The sequence below is a fragment of the Mandrillus leucophaeus genome, unplaced genomic scaffold (assembly GCF_000951045.1).
Source record: "Mandrillus leucophaeus isolate KB7577 unplaced genomic scaffold, Mleu.le_1.0 Scaffold51, whole genome shotgun sequence".
NCBI classification, from domain to species: Eukaryota; Metazoa; Chordata; class Mammalia; order Primates; family Cercopithecidae; genus Mandrillus; species Mandrillus leucophaeus.
This window is the reverse complement of record NW_012105475.1, coordinates 2818232-2830301: the sequence shown is the minus strand read 5'-3', so window position 1 is coordinate 2830301 and position 12070 is coordinate 2818232.

Sequence of the window (12070 nt, the reverse complement as noted above, 5' to 3'; positions counted from 1 at the left end):
AAGCGGCAGGCGTGCGGCTTCTCACCGCTCCCAGTCCTGGGGCTGCGGGCCTGGGCCCCTAGCCGAGTGAGGGCGGGGCCTCGATTTTCTACTGCCTCGGGCGACAGGAGCGTTACTTTAAAAAAAAAAAAAAAGTTTTTCCGGTCCCCAAGGCAACCCTGCGGCGGGTCACGTGGGACTGAGAGCCCAATTGCCAAAAAGGAATATCAAAGTGCAAAGAAAGTCTAGGGAATGAATGTTTTATAATCCCCTTTTGATCACTAGTAGTAGCACATCTCCTTTGCTTGCTTACATCCCCACCAAAAAAAAAAAAAAAAAAAAATCCTATTACACAACTGATTTTTTTAAATATGTCGGGGTTCTTTTGTTGCTTTTTGTTTATTCTTTTTATCAAGGCAGGGTCTCGGTGTGTTACCCCGGCTGGTCTCCAACTCCTGGACTCAAGCATCTTCCCACCTCGGCCTCCCAAAGTACTGGAATTACAGGCATGAGCCAGCGTCCCCAGCATTAAAATATACTTTTTAAGAAATGGGTGACTCACGCCTGTAATCCTAGCACTTTGGAAGGCCGAGGTGGGCGAATCACTTGGGGTCAGGAGTTCGAGACCAGCCTGGCCAAAATGGAGAAACCCCGTTTCTACTAAAATACAAAAAACCAGCCGGGCGTGGTGGCGCGTGCCTGTAATCCCAGCTTCTCAGGAGGCTGAGGCAGGAGAATCAGTTGAACCGGGGAGGCAGAGGTTGCAGTGAGCCGAGATTTCGCCATTGCACTCCAGCCTGGCGACAGAGAGACTCCGTCTCAAAAACAAAAGAAAAGAAATGCGGCCGGGCGCAGTGGCTCACGCCGGTAATCCCAGCATTTTGGGAGGCTGAGGCGGGTCGATCGCCTGAGGTCAGGAGTTGGAGACCAGCCTGGCCAACATGGCAAAACCCCGCCGCCACTAAAGATACAAAAATTTGCCGGGCGTGTTGGCACGCCTGTAATCCCAGCTACGTGGGAGGCGGAGGCTGTAGAATCACTTGAACCCGGCGGGCAGAGGTTGTAGTGAGCCCAGACGCCACTTCCCTCCAGCCTGGGAGCGAAACTCTGTCTCAAAAAACCAACCAACCAACCAAACAAACAAACTAGATTGCTGATGTTGTATACTATTGGTGCACACTGGTTTTTAATTTGCAGCCTATTCTATTATTATTCTATGATTGAAAGTAATAAACAGAAGCCTATGTTATTTCTATATAAATGCCAGTTAATTTATGAGGTGCATCTTGTGTGTGATCATTGATACAGTTCTGAGGGTACTGAAATAGGCATTTGCATACACAAAGCTGTTGCCTGAAGGACAGGGCTGCAGTCCAGTTTCTTCCCAGTAGTGCCTAGTGTAGCTGGGCGGTGCTTGGATCCAGGGAGCAGGCGACCACTTCCTCACTTAAGTTCCTTCTGCTTTTCTCTGAAACTCGATCAAGTTTTGCCCCATCTGTAATCAAGGCCCTACAGAAACATAGGTAGTTGCACTGGCACACGCCTACTAGGAATTTTCCTCATTTCACTGCTTCTCACTTGGCTTCACAAGTAAAATAAAAATTTAAGAGGACTAAAATATCCCCCTCCATATTCAATGGATTTTATAAATATGGAGAAGAAAAATTAAAGCTAGAGAGAGAATTTAATCCTCAGTTTCTACGTCAATAAAATAAAGATAGTAGTGTCTTTCTTACAGAATTGTTTTGTGGATTCCCCGTGATAACTTATAAAGTGCCTACTTTAGTGTCTGCAACGTGGAACAGGCTGTTAGTGTTTATTTTCTTTCCTTTCTTCCATTTTTCCCACTTAGACTTTTCCTGTTTCTCTCAGGCTATTTTCTCCATCTCTGCCTTGGGAGGGAAATATTCTGCCAAGCTCCCTTCCTTCCTTTCATCATTCAGGAAGCCCTAGAGCTCCCCTCCCTTCCTCCAAACAACCTTGCGTTTGAGACCCCACAGAACGAGTGGTTCAAGTTGCTAGTATTTTCCTCATTTTCCCCATGTCTACTAGCTTACACCACCACTTAAGCAAAGCGGTGACTCATTAAGTGTTTGTTGCATGATGAATCCCTGCACCTCCTGGGCTAGGAGATCTGGAGGGGCCACCCCAGGTCCACCTACTCCACGGGAGTGTCAGAGGAAGAAAGGGCTTCCTTCCACTGGCCTCTGACCCACCGCCTTCCAGCTCCAAGGTGAGGAACCTCACTCCACTAATCGTCCCCTCTTCCTCAACTCTGGCTTCATTCCTGCGCTTGAAAAAGCAGCTTTCGTGGCCCCTCGGTTCCCCCTCAGGCTATTGACTTACCACACAGCTTCTCTTTCCACCCAAGCTACCTGAAAGAGTTTCAGGTTTTCTCCGTCTTCACAGGCTTGCTCCTCCTCTAACCCTGAAACTGCTCAAGCTAAAGTCACCGATGACCTTCTGGTTGCTGAATACAACGGACCCCTTTCATGTCCCGTGCCTCATGATCTCTGCCGGGCGAGATGCTCTTGATATTATTTCCTTCTTGAAACTCTCTCCTCCCCTCATCAGTGGGAACTCCTCTGAATTCTACATGCCTGTGCTCAGTGGCTTTCAACGCCTCAACCAGCAAGGTCCAGTGATGTCAGATTCAAACCCATTATTTGTGCTGCTTCAAACCTGCTCCTCCTGAATCTCCTATCCTGGCTGATGGCACTGTCATCTGTTTAGTCATCCCTGCCAGAAACCTAGAGGGGAGTCTCATTTCCCTCTACCCCCATGCTGCCTCCATCATTCCTCCTCATTATTCCTCCTCATGATTCCTACTCTTCCTGAGGCAGTTCGTGTCACTCCTGCTCTAGCTCTCTGCAGAGCGACTGTACTGGCCGCTTTGAGGGCTCTCCTCCGCCGCACCACTCACCCGTGCTTGTGATTAGGCCCTCGCCATCCCTCTTGTGGTCCATTGTAGGAATATGCCAACTGGTCTCCCTGCCCTCTTGTCCTGCCCAATTCCAAGCATCCTCTACTCTGAATTGCAGACCTGGCCATGGCACAGGTGGTTGGCAACCCATTGTCTTGACTAAACCAGCCAAGTTCCCTAGCATGGCATCCAGCGTGCTCCTTTTCTGTCTGATTTTCTCTCCTGCACCTCCTAGTCTGTATGCTTCAGCCATTCCATCATCCCTTTTGCAACAGGAATTTTTTTTTTTTTTTTTGGAGACAGGGTCTCACTCACTCTGTTGTTCAGGCCAGAGTGCAGTGGTGTGATCACGGTTCACTGCAACCTCAAACTCCTAGGCTCAGTCAAGCCTCCCACCTTAGCCACCCAAAGTACTGGAATTACAGGCTTGAGCCACGGTAGCTGGGAAGAATAATTTTTCATATATTAACTTCTGTGTTTTTCCTTAGAGTTCTCTCTTTCTTCTTCTCCTTATAAGAATGCACCCAGGCATTCTGCTTGTCTCAGGAGGTTGTTGGCAGAGTGGAAAGCAGAAGTTGTCTGCAAGATATTTCCTTCCTGTCTTTTATTTCCAAAACTCTGTGCTCAGTGAGGAACCTATCTAAGTCAAGGGGGAGAGGGCCACGGAGAAGGCATATCTTTGAGGGAATCTGGAAAGCAGAGAGGGATTTTCTCTAGAATAAGAATCAAGCCTGGAGTTGGAAGGAGGTGGTCCTATGCCCTCCTGTCTGGCAGCTCTCAGGGGAGGTGATTCAGCCTTAGAAAAATAGCTTTTTTGTTCCCAGCCTCTGCAAACCTTTCTCTGTGAGGACAGAGAATAGCCAGCAGTTTCTGTACTATCCCTGTGTGCCCAGCTCTTCTAGTAATTCAACTTCTATCGTTAACACCAGTTTACAGATGAAGGAACTGCAGCACACAGATGTTGAGTGACTTGCCTCAGATCTCACAGCTCATCAGCAGGGATGCTGGAATTTGCCTCCAGCCCTCCTTGACTCCTAAACCTCTATTTTATTATTCTCTTTCTAAAAAAGTTATTATTTAGCCATCAAATGAATGAACCAAAACTATTTTTTTTTAATTTATTTTTAGTAGAGATGGGGTTTTGCCATGTTGGTCAGGCTGATCTTGAACTCCTGACCTCAAATGATCTGCCCACCTTGGCCTCTCAACGTGCTGGGATTACAGGCGTGAGCCACCCAGCCCAACACAAACCTGTATTTTTACCTCCCACTACCTTCCCTCAATTGCCCTACTGCCCTACCCCAGTCAATGTATTTTTTCTTGTGTCTCAGTCCACCTTGTACAGATCACAATTATAGTACTTATTATACACATAGTAGGTGCTCAATAAATATGTGATGAAAAAAATAAGTGAAGATTTCTATTTCATCTAATATGCTCAGCTGGGTGTCTAGACCAACCTTCCCACACTGAAAACAAAAACACAAATACTGGGCAAAATAATAAAAATATATTCTGGAAGGCATCTATAAACTGGCAAGAAATTAAGAAATTGCCCCAGGACAGGGTGAAGGTCAGAACCCAGAGAGGTAAGCCGAGCCCAAAGCCGGCATATGCCTGGAGAGTTTTTGCTGACTCCAGTGAGTTTGAATGTTGATGTTTGAAGCCTTGGGAGTTTTGTGCAGCAGAAGTAAAGGTTAGTATGTACTTGAAGTGGGGAGATTAATAGAAGACCCAATAAAGGTAGAATTGCAAAAGCAAAATAGTAGAATAAGAAAAAAAAATTACTTCTCAAGACAACCCAGAAACCTCACTAAAGCTGGTCACATATGAACATGTAAAACACATATAGGCCAGGTGCAGTGGCTCACACCTGTAATCCCAGCACTTTGGGAGGCCAAGACAGGCAGATCACTTGAGGTCAGGAGTTCAAGGCTAGCCTGGCCAACATGGTGAAACCCATCTCTACTAAAAATACAAAAATTAGCCAGGTGTGGTGGCGCACACCTGTAGTCCCAGCTACTCAGGAGGCTGAGGCAGGAGAATCACTTGAACCCAGGATGCAGAGGCAGTGAGCCAAGATCGGGCCACCTGCACTCCAGCCTGGGCGACAGAGGTAGACTCCATCTCAAAAAATAAAATAAATAAATAAATAAAATAAAATATATAAGCAAGTCTCAACAAATCTGAAAATTTTGAATGCATTGGCTGGGCACAGTGGCTCACAACTGTAATCCCAGCACTTCAGGAAACCAAATCAGGAAGATAGCTTGAGCTGGGGAGGATCGCTTGAGCTCAGGAGTTTGAGACCAGCCTGGGCAGCACAGAGAGACCTCATCTCTGCTAAAAATGTAAGAAATTAGCTGGCTGCGGTAGCGTGTGCCTGTAGTCCCAGCTACTCGGGAAGCTGAGGTGGGAGGATTGATCGAGCCTTAGAGGTTAAGGTTGCAGTGAGCCCAGATTGTACCACTGCACTCCAGCCTGGGCAATAGAGTACAACCCTGTCTCAAGAAGAATGAAAGAGAGAGAGAAAAGAAAGAAAGGAAAATGTTTATCATACAGACTATGTCCTCTGATCACAATGCAATTAAGACAAGAATAAACTTTTTTTTGTTTTTTTGAGACGGAGTCTCCAGGCTGGAGTGCAGTGGCCAGATCTCAGCTCACTGCAAGCTCCGCCTCCCAGGTTTACGCCATTCTCCTGCCTCAGCCTCCCGAGTAGCTGTGACTACAGGCGCTGGCCACCGCGCCCGGCTGGTTTTTTTGTATTTTTTAGTAGAGATGGGGTTTCACCGTGTTAGCCAGGATGGTCTCGATCTCCTGACCTCGTGATCTGCCCGTCTCGGCCTCCCAAAGTGCTGGGATTACAGGCTTGAGCCACAGCACCTGGCCAACAATCAACTTTTTTAAGAAGTAACTAGAAAAACCTATTTGGAAATCCATGGGCCAATCAACAGCACTATGGAAATGTGACAACATTTAAATGCTATATATCAAATATTTGATACTATATATGAAAATATGAGGGATAAAACTGAACAAGTTGTTAAGGGGAAACTTATAGACCTAAAAGTTTATATTACAAGAGAAAATTGTTTGAAATGTAAAGAGCTAAAAAGTTAGAAAAAGAACAGGAAAGATGTTTAATTTCATTAGCAATGTCACACACGTCCGTGTGAAGAGATCACCAAACAGGCTTTGTGTGAGCAACGTGGCTGTTTATTTCACCTGGGTGCAGGTGGACTGAGTCCGAAAAAGGAGTCAGCAAAGGAATGTGGGATTATAATTAGTTCTTATAGGTTTGGGATAGGCGTACAAAGTACACTCTCAAGGGTGGGGAGAGTATTACAAAGTACCTTCTTAAGGGCGGGGGGAGAATATATCATATCAGTTAGGGTGGGGCAGGAACAAATCACAATGGTGGAATGTCATTATTTAAGGCTATTTTCACGTCCTTTGTGGATCTTCAGTGGCCTCAGGCCATCTGGATATATACGCAGGTCACAGGGGATATGATGGCTTAGCTTGGGCTCCGAGGCCTGACGAGTAATCAGGAGAATGTAAGTTAAAACTGCAGTGAGATACCACCACACACCCATCAGAATGATTGAATTTTTTAAAATTAATTAATTTTTTTTTCAGATAGTCTTGCTCTGTTACCCAGGCTGGAGTGCAGTGGCGTGATCTTGACTCACTGCAATCTCCACCTCCTGGTTTCAAGTAATTCTTGTGCCTCAACCTCCCAAGAAGCTAGGATTACAGGCCTAGCTAATTTTTGTATTTTTAGTAGAGACTGGATTTTGCCACATTGGCCAGGTTGGTCTGGAACTCCTGACCTCATGTGATCCGCCCACCTCGGCGTCCCAAAGTGCTGCGATTACAGGTGTGAGCCATCACGCCTGGCCAGAATGGTTAAAATTTTTAAAGTTGTTGAATGCCAGGTGTTGGAGGTGTTACTAATGCCAGTGATCAACCAGCATTCAGACACATCACTGGTTCAAATCCAAATTGTACCACTTTTTTGGGGGACAGAAAGTAGAATTTATTGGTGAGTATTAACAGGGGCCAGCAGAGTGGAAGCCATCATGAGTGCAGGGCCCGCCACTTGTCCAGAGGGCCACGACTGGGGAGGTATTTGACCCCACAGCCATCTGGGATGAGCCGCTTCTCAGCCACTATGTCTTCAAATTCATCAGCATTCAACTTGGTGAAGCCCCACTTCTTTGAGATGAGATGAGATGAGATGAGATGAGATGAGGCCCCTGCACAGGGCCTCAATGACATGCTCCTTGTTCTGCAGCTTGGTGCAGAGGGACATGATAACTTGGCCAATGTTAACCCTGGCCACAGTGCCCTGGGGCTTTCTTTCCAAAGGCACCTCGCATGCCTGTTTGGAGCCTACATTGGGGTAGTGCAAGGTCAGAGACATGAACATGTTAAAGAAGTTGTATGTGTGCAATGGCTGCAAACAGCAGCTTCCTTGGTAGTGTATGCAGCCTGTTTCTTGTATGGGTTGCTCTAAGAAACCAGGTCTTTCAGATGGATGTTCGTGTCTCTGATTCCCTATGTTACCCGGACAGGACTTGAACTCCTAGCCTCTAGCAATCCTCTTCCCTCCGCCTCCCAAGTAGCTGGGACTATGTGTACCCAGAGTCAAACTATAACAACTTTACAGAACAGTTTGATATCATCTAGAATGTTGAACATGAACACACACGGGGGCCAGTAATTCCAATGTTAGGTACATGCCTCTAGAAATTCTTGCCCAAGTGCCCTGAAAGACACATACAGAAATAGAGCAGCATTGCTCATAATTGCAAGGAAGAGTGTCCACCAAGGGTGGGATGGATACTTAGATTGTGGTGTAATCATATAATGAAATCCTACTGATTTACGTCAACATGGATGAATTTCAAAAATAAAATCTTAAGCAAAGAGACATCACAAGATTAAAGCATGACTCTACTTATTCTATTCCAAAAATGATATACTGTTTCAAGATAAAATAGGTGATAACAGCCATAAAGAAAAATAAGGAAATGACAGAAATTGCAGGAAACAGAGAGACAGTGCAATCCGAATTGGGTGTAAATCTAGAGCAGGGGAATGGGCTGTTTCTTGGCCTGTGTGATGGATACATAAGTGTCTGTGTGTACTGTTATTTCACAATATAAACTAAAATAGATGAAGGCTAAGGGAGAATGAATTAATAAATACATACATCTGCATTTTTTAAACGTTATTGTGCTCCTATAAGCTCTGTAAATTTCCATTCACACTTATAAGACAAACTCAGTGTTCCCTAGAACTTTCCTATAGCACTGCAAGGAATGGTTTTTCAACAAGGTACTGCAGTTTGTTTTGTAATAAATCCTTCTAAAAGGTGAGGAAGAATAAGTTACACAAAATGGGTCAGAAGTGCAAAAAAAACTAGTAGAAACATGAAGACTCTTCTAATAAGTCACTCACATATACATAGCCCCGGATCACTCCATTTAGGTTTTTTAATTAATTAATTAATTAATTTATTTATTTATTTATTTATTTATTTATTTATTTTTGAGACGGAGTCTCCCTCTTGTCACGATCTCAGCTCACTGCAACCTCCCAGGTTCAAGTGATTCTCATGCCTCAGCATCCAGAGTAGCTGGAATTACAGACATGCACCACCAGGCCTGGCTAATCGTTGTATCTTTAGTAGAGATAGGGCTTTGCCATGTTGGCCAGGCTGGCCTAACTCCTGGCCTCATGTGATCCGCCCGCCTCCCAAAGTGTTGTGATTACAAGCGTGAGCCACCGCACCCAGCCTGTTTGCTTTCTTTGAACTGGGTGGTTATCATTCTTAGTCCTGGGTACAAAGATTCTTCCAGTTGGTCAGTGGACTTTCTGTTTTCACTGGTCATGTGCTGCCAGGTCATAAAACCAGGGATCTTCAAGGCCAAGGTATGGGAACCGCAGCTGCACAGAAATCCCCTCTGGAATCTTGTGCTGTCTGAATCCCTCGGGTCATGGGATAACTGATTAGTTATAAAATAACTGATTAGTTAATATTAGTTCTTGTCAGGGACAATTCATTCCAAGATAAGGCAGGGCTGTTGTTCCAACTCAGCAGGCAGACCTATCTAAGGAGACCTGCCTGTAGACTCACTCTGAAAATCATGATCCTGTTGGAGAACACACTGCCTCCCATAGTTTAAAACCGGGCAGTTTATAGAGAAAATGTGTTCTGTAAATGCTGTGTAAGAAAGATTTGATTTATTAGCACTTGGAGATGTCTCTGATCCTTTGTAACACTAAGCCTTCATCATCCCATATTTTACATTATAACTCAACAAATAATGACAGTAACATTTTAGAAGCTACAGAGGGGAGGAGAGATTTTAAAAGGCACTCACCGAGGAAGAAATCGGCTCACCAGCGCGTCTGAAAGCTGCTGTACGGCGAGGCCAGCCCGGAAAATTTCCTGGCGCTTCCAGGTTGCTGGGTTCAACAGCCATTGTCTTCAATTATTTTCAGAATAGCCACAAATTTGAATGGAATGTTGGAACTGCTGCGAACTGTCCCTAAGAAAGTGTTCCCAGGGTACGTCTGGTCTCCTTAAGCCTTTCAAAAAAAACACTTTTAAACCCCTCCTTTCTTTCTCCTCAGTTTTTGGGTGTGGGCCCTGCACAAAGATCCCTAATAAGGGATGCTCCTTAAACATTAGTGTCAAAAGACACATTTTCAACAAATGTAGTTGAAAGATCTCAATTGCCCTTGTGATGAGAATCAGGCAGCACTTCATTCCATAAAATAGAGGAAGTGTTGGGAGCTGAGCAGAAGGGGTCGTCTTTATAGACAGGGAAGGGCCGAAGAGGGCAGAAGCCAAGAACAAAGGCAGCATTAGTTTCGAGGCTATTTTTCTTGTAAGGGGAGACAGGGAGACAGAACAATAGAAAAGTCACTGATTAGTTAATGTTAGGTCACTCTGCTTCTTTTTTACATAGGATTTAAAGCCGAGGGAACTCCGTTATCCTGCAGACTGAAGATTTACACTGGCCTGTTTGGGAAACTGGCTGTTATCTCTCTCGTGATTGCTTGGAAGGTCAAATAACAATTTAGTCCGGGTTTGGTGATGTGAAACTGTAGCATGGATGACTCCATTTTAATTTTTAGTCTGGTCTTTTGGGGCCTAGCGCAGGAGCTTAGTCTGAAACAATGACCTGCTATAATTTTTTTTTCTTTTTTTTTTTTTTTTGAGACAGGGTCTTGCTCTGTCACCCAGGCTGGAGTGCAGTGGCACAATCATGGCTTACTGCAGCCTCCACTTCCAGGAATCAATTGATCCTCCCACCTCAGCCTCCCTAGTAGCTGAGATTATAGGTGTGCACCACCACACCTGAACATAATTTTTATTTAACATCACGAAAGTGAAATCTTATTGGGGAAGTGACTCTATTTCAGCAAAAAAGAGTGGTTGTCTCTCACTCCTCACTCTTCTTTTTCCTCTTCCAACTTTCTCCTTCATGAAAGTTCTTCTAATTCAACAAATGTTTGTTGACAGCACAAAGTTTTTGTTTTCTTTCTCCTTATTTATCTAAATGGCTTATTAATGTTAGACAAACTTTCTCCAATGTTAGAAAAATTAGGGGGAAGATGTATGACTTTGTAGATTATTTTCCACTCTGGTAGAAATAGAATTTCAGTGTTCTCACTAGGAGATTCTTTTGTCATTAAGTAAAAATTCCCAGAAGTGGTTAAATAAATGCTCAGTAATTTTAGAGCACTATTGTAGTTTTTAAAATTAGCTAATCTAGCCAGGCATGGTGGCTCACACCTGTAATCCCAGCACTCTGGGAGGCCAATGCGGGCCGATTGCTTTAGCCCAGGAATTCAAGACCAACCTGGGCAAGGTGGTGAGACCTCGTCTCTACAAAAGTACAAAAATTAACTAGGTGTGGTGGCTCATGCCTGTAGTTCCAGCTACTCAGGAGGCTGAGGTGGGAGGATTGCTTGAGCCTGGGAGGCAGAGGTTGCAGTGAGCCAAGATGGCTGCACTCTAGTGTGGGTGACAGACCCTTCCTCAAAACAAAACAAAAAAACTTTTATAAGGAGACTACTTTTGAACTCAGGGATTGCCTAGTTTGTGACTACGAACTTCTGGGAGGACAAGAAAGCCTCATCACATGTCTCAAAGAATACAGGAAGAAAGAAAAAGGACAGATTTTCCAATGTTTCCTCGTTGGAGTATCTGCCATCCCCAACCCTCCCTCACCCTCAGATAACACATCCCACTCCCGCTCCAACCTCCCCTCAGAACACGAAACACACAGTACTGAGACCTTCTGTGTCAGCCCGGGAGGGAAGCGATAAAAGAAAGGCACAAACAGGGGGGTGGCAAGGAGGAGGCTGACAAGGAGCACCCCAGGCCTCTGCATGGAATCAGCAATCAGCCATCAACTTCAGTAACCCACTGCCCTGTGGACAAGAAACAAGAGCAGTGTGGGGACAAAGGTAGGGCATTGTGACGAAAATCTTCCTCATCGCTGATGTTGTCACGGTCAAATAATGACCTTCCTTTCCAAGTTGCACGGCTCCTCAACTTTTGAGGAGCTTTCTGGAATGTTCCTGTGGTCCTGTGCCCGAAAACACCGCTCTGTGTGTCTACAGTCTGGAAGCAGATGCAGCCTGGGATGGGAGTTTCTGAAATGACTCCACAAGATTCTAAAGGAAATTCAAACCAGGAAAGTGGAATTTACAAGGGAAACAAACAGTCTTGTCTCCAGCTTTCAGACTGGAGTCTAAATTTAGATCACCATATAGAAGAGCATGTGCAGGCCTGGAAAGCTTTTCCTGCAGAGCTGACATCGCTTTACCTCTTCCCTTTTTAGCCTCCTAGAGGACATGTTATTTTGTTTTTATTGTTGTTTTGGAGATAGAAGTCTCCTGAAAAGCCAGCCCCCGGCGTCAGAGAATCTTATCAACTCATTTCTGAGTTGCAGTCAAAAACCTCCTAATAATATTCAATAAAACTTTCTTTCATATCACTGTTAGAAAGTAGGTTCAGGGGCGAGGCATGGTGGCTCATGCCTGTAATCCCAGCACTTTGGGAGGCCGAAGCAGGAGGATCACCTGAAGCCAGGAGTTCAAGACTAGCCTGGGCAACAAAGTGAGACCCCCATCTCTGCA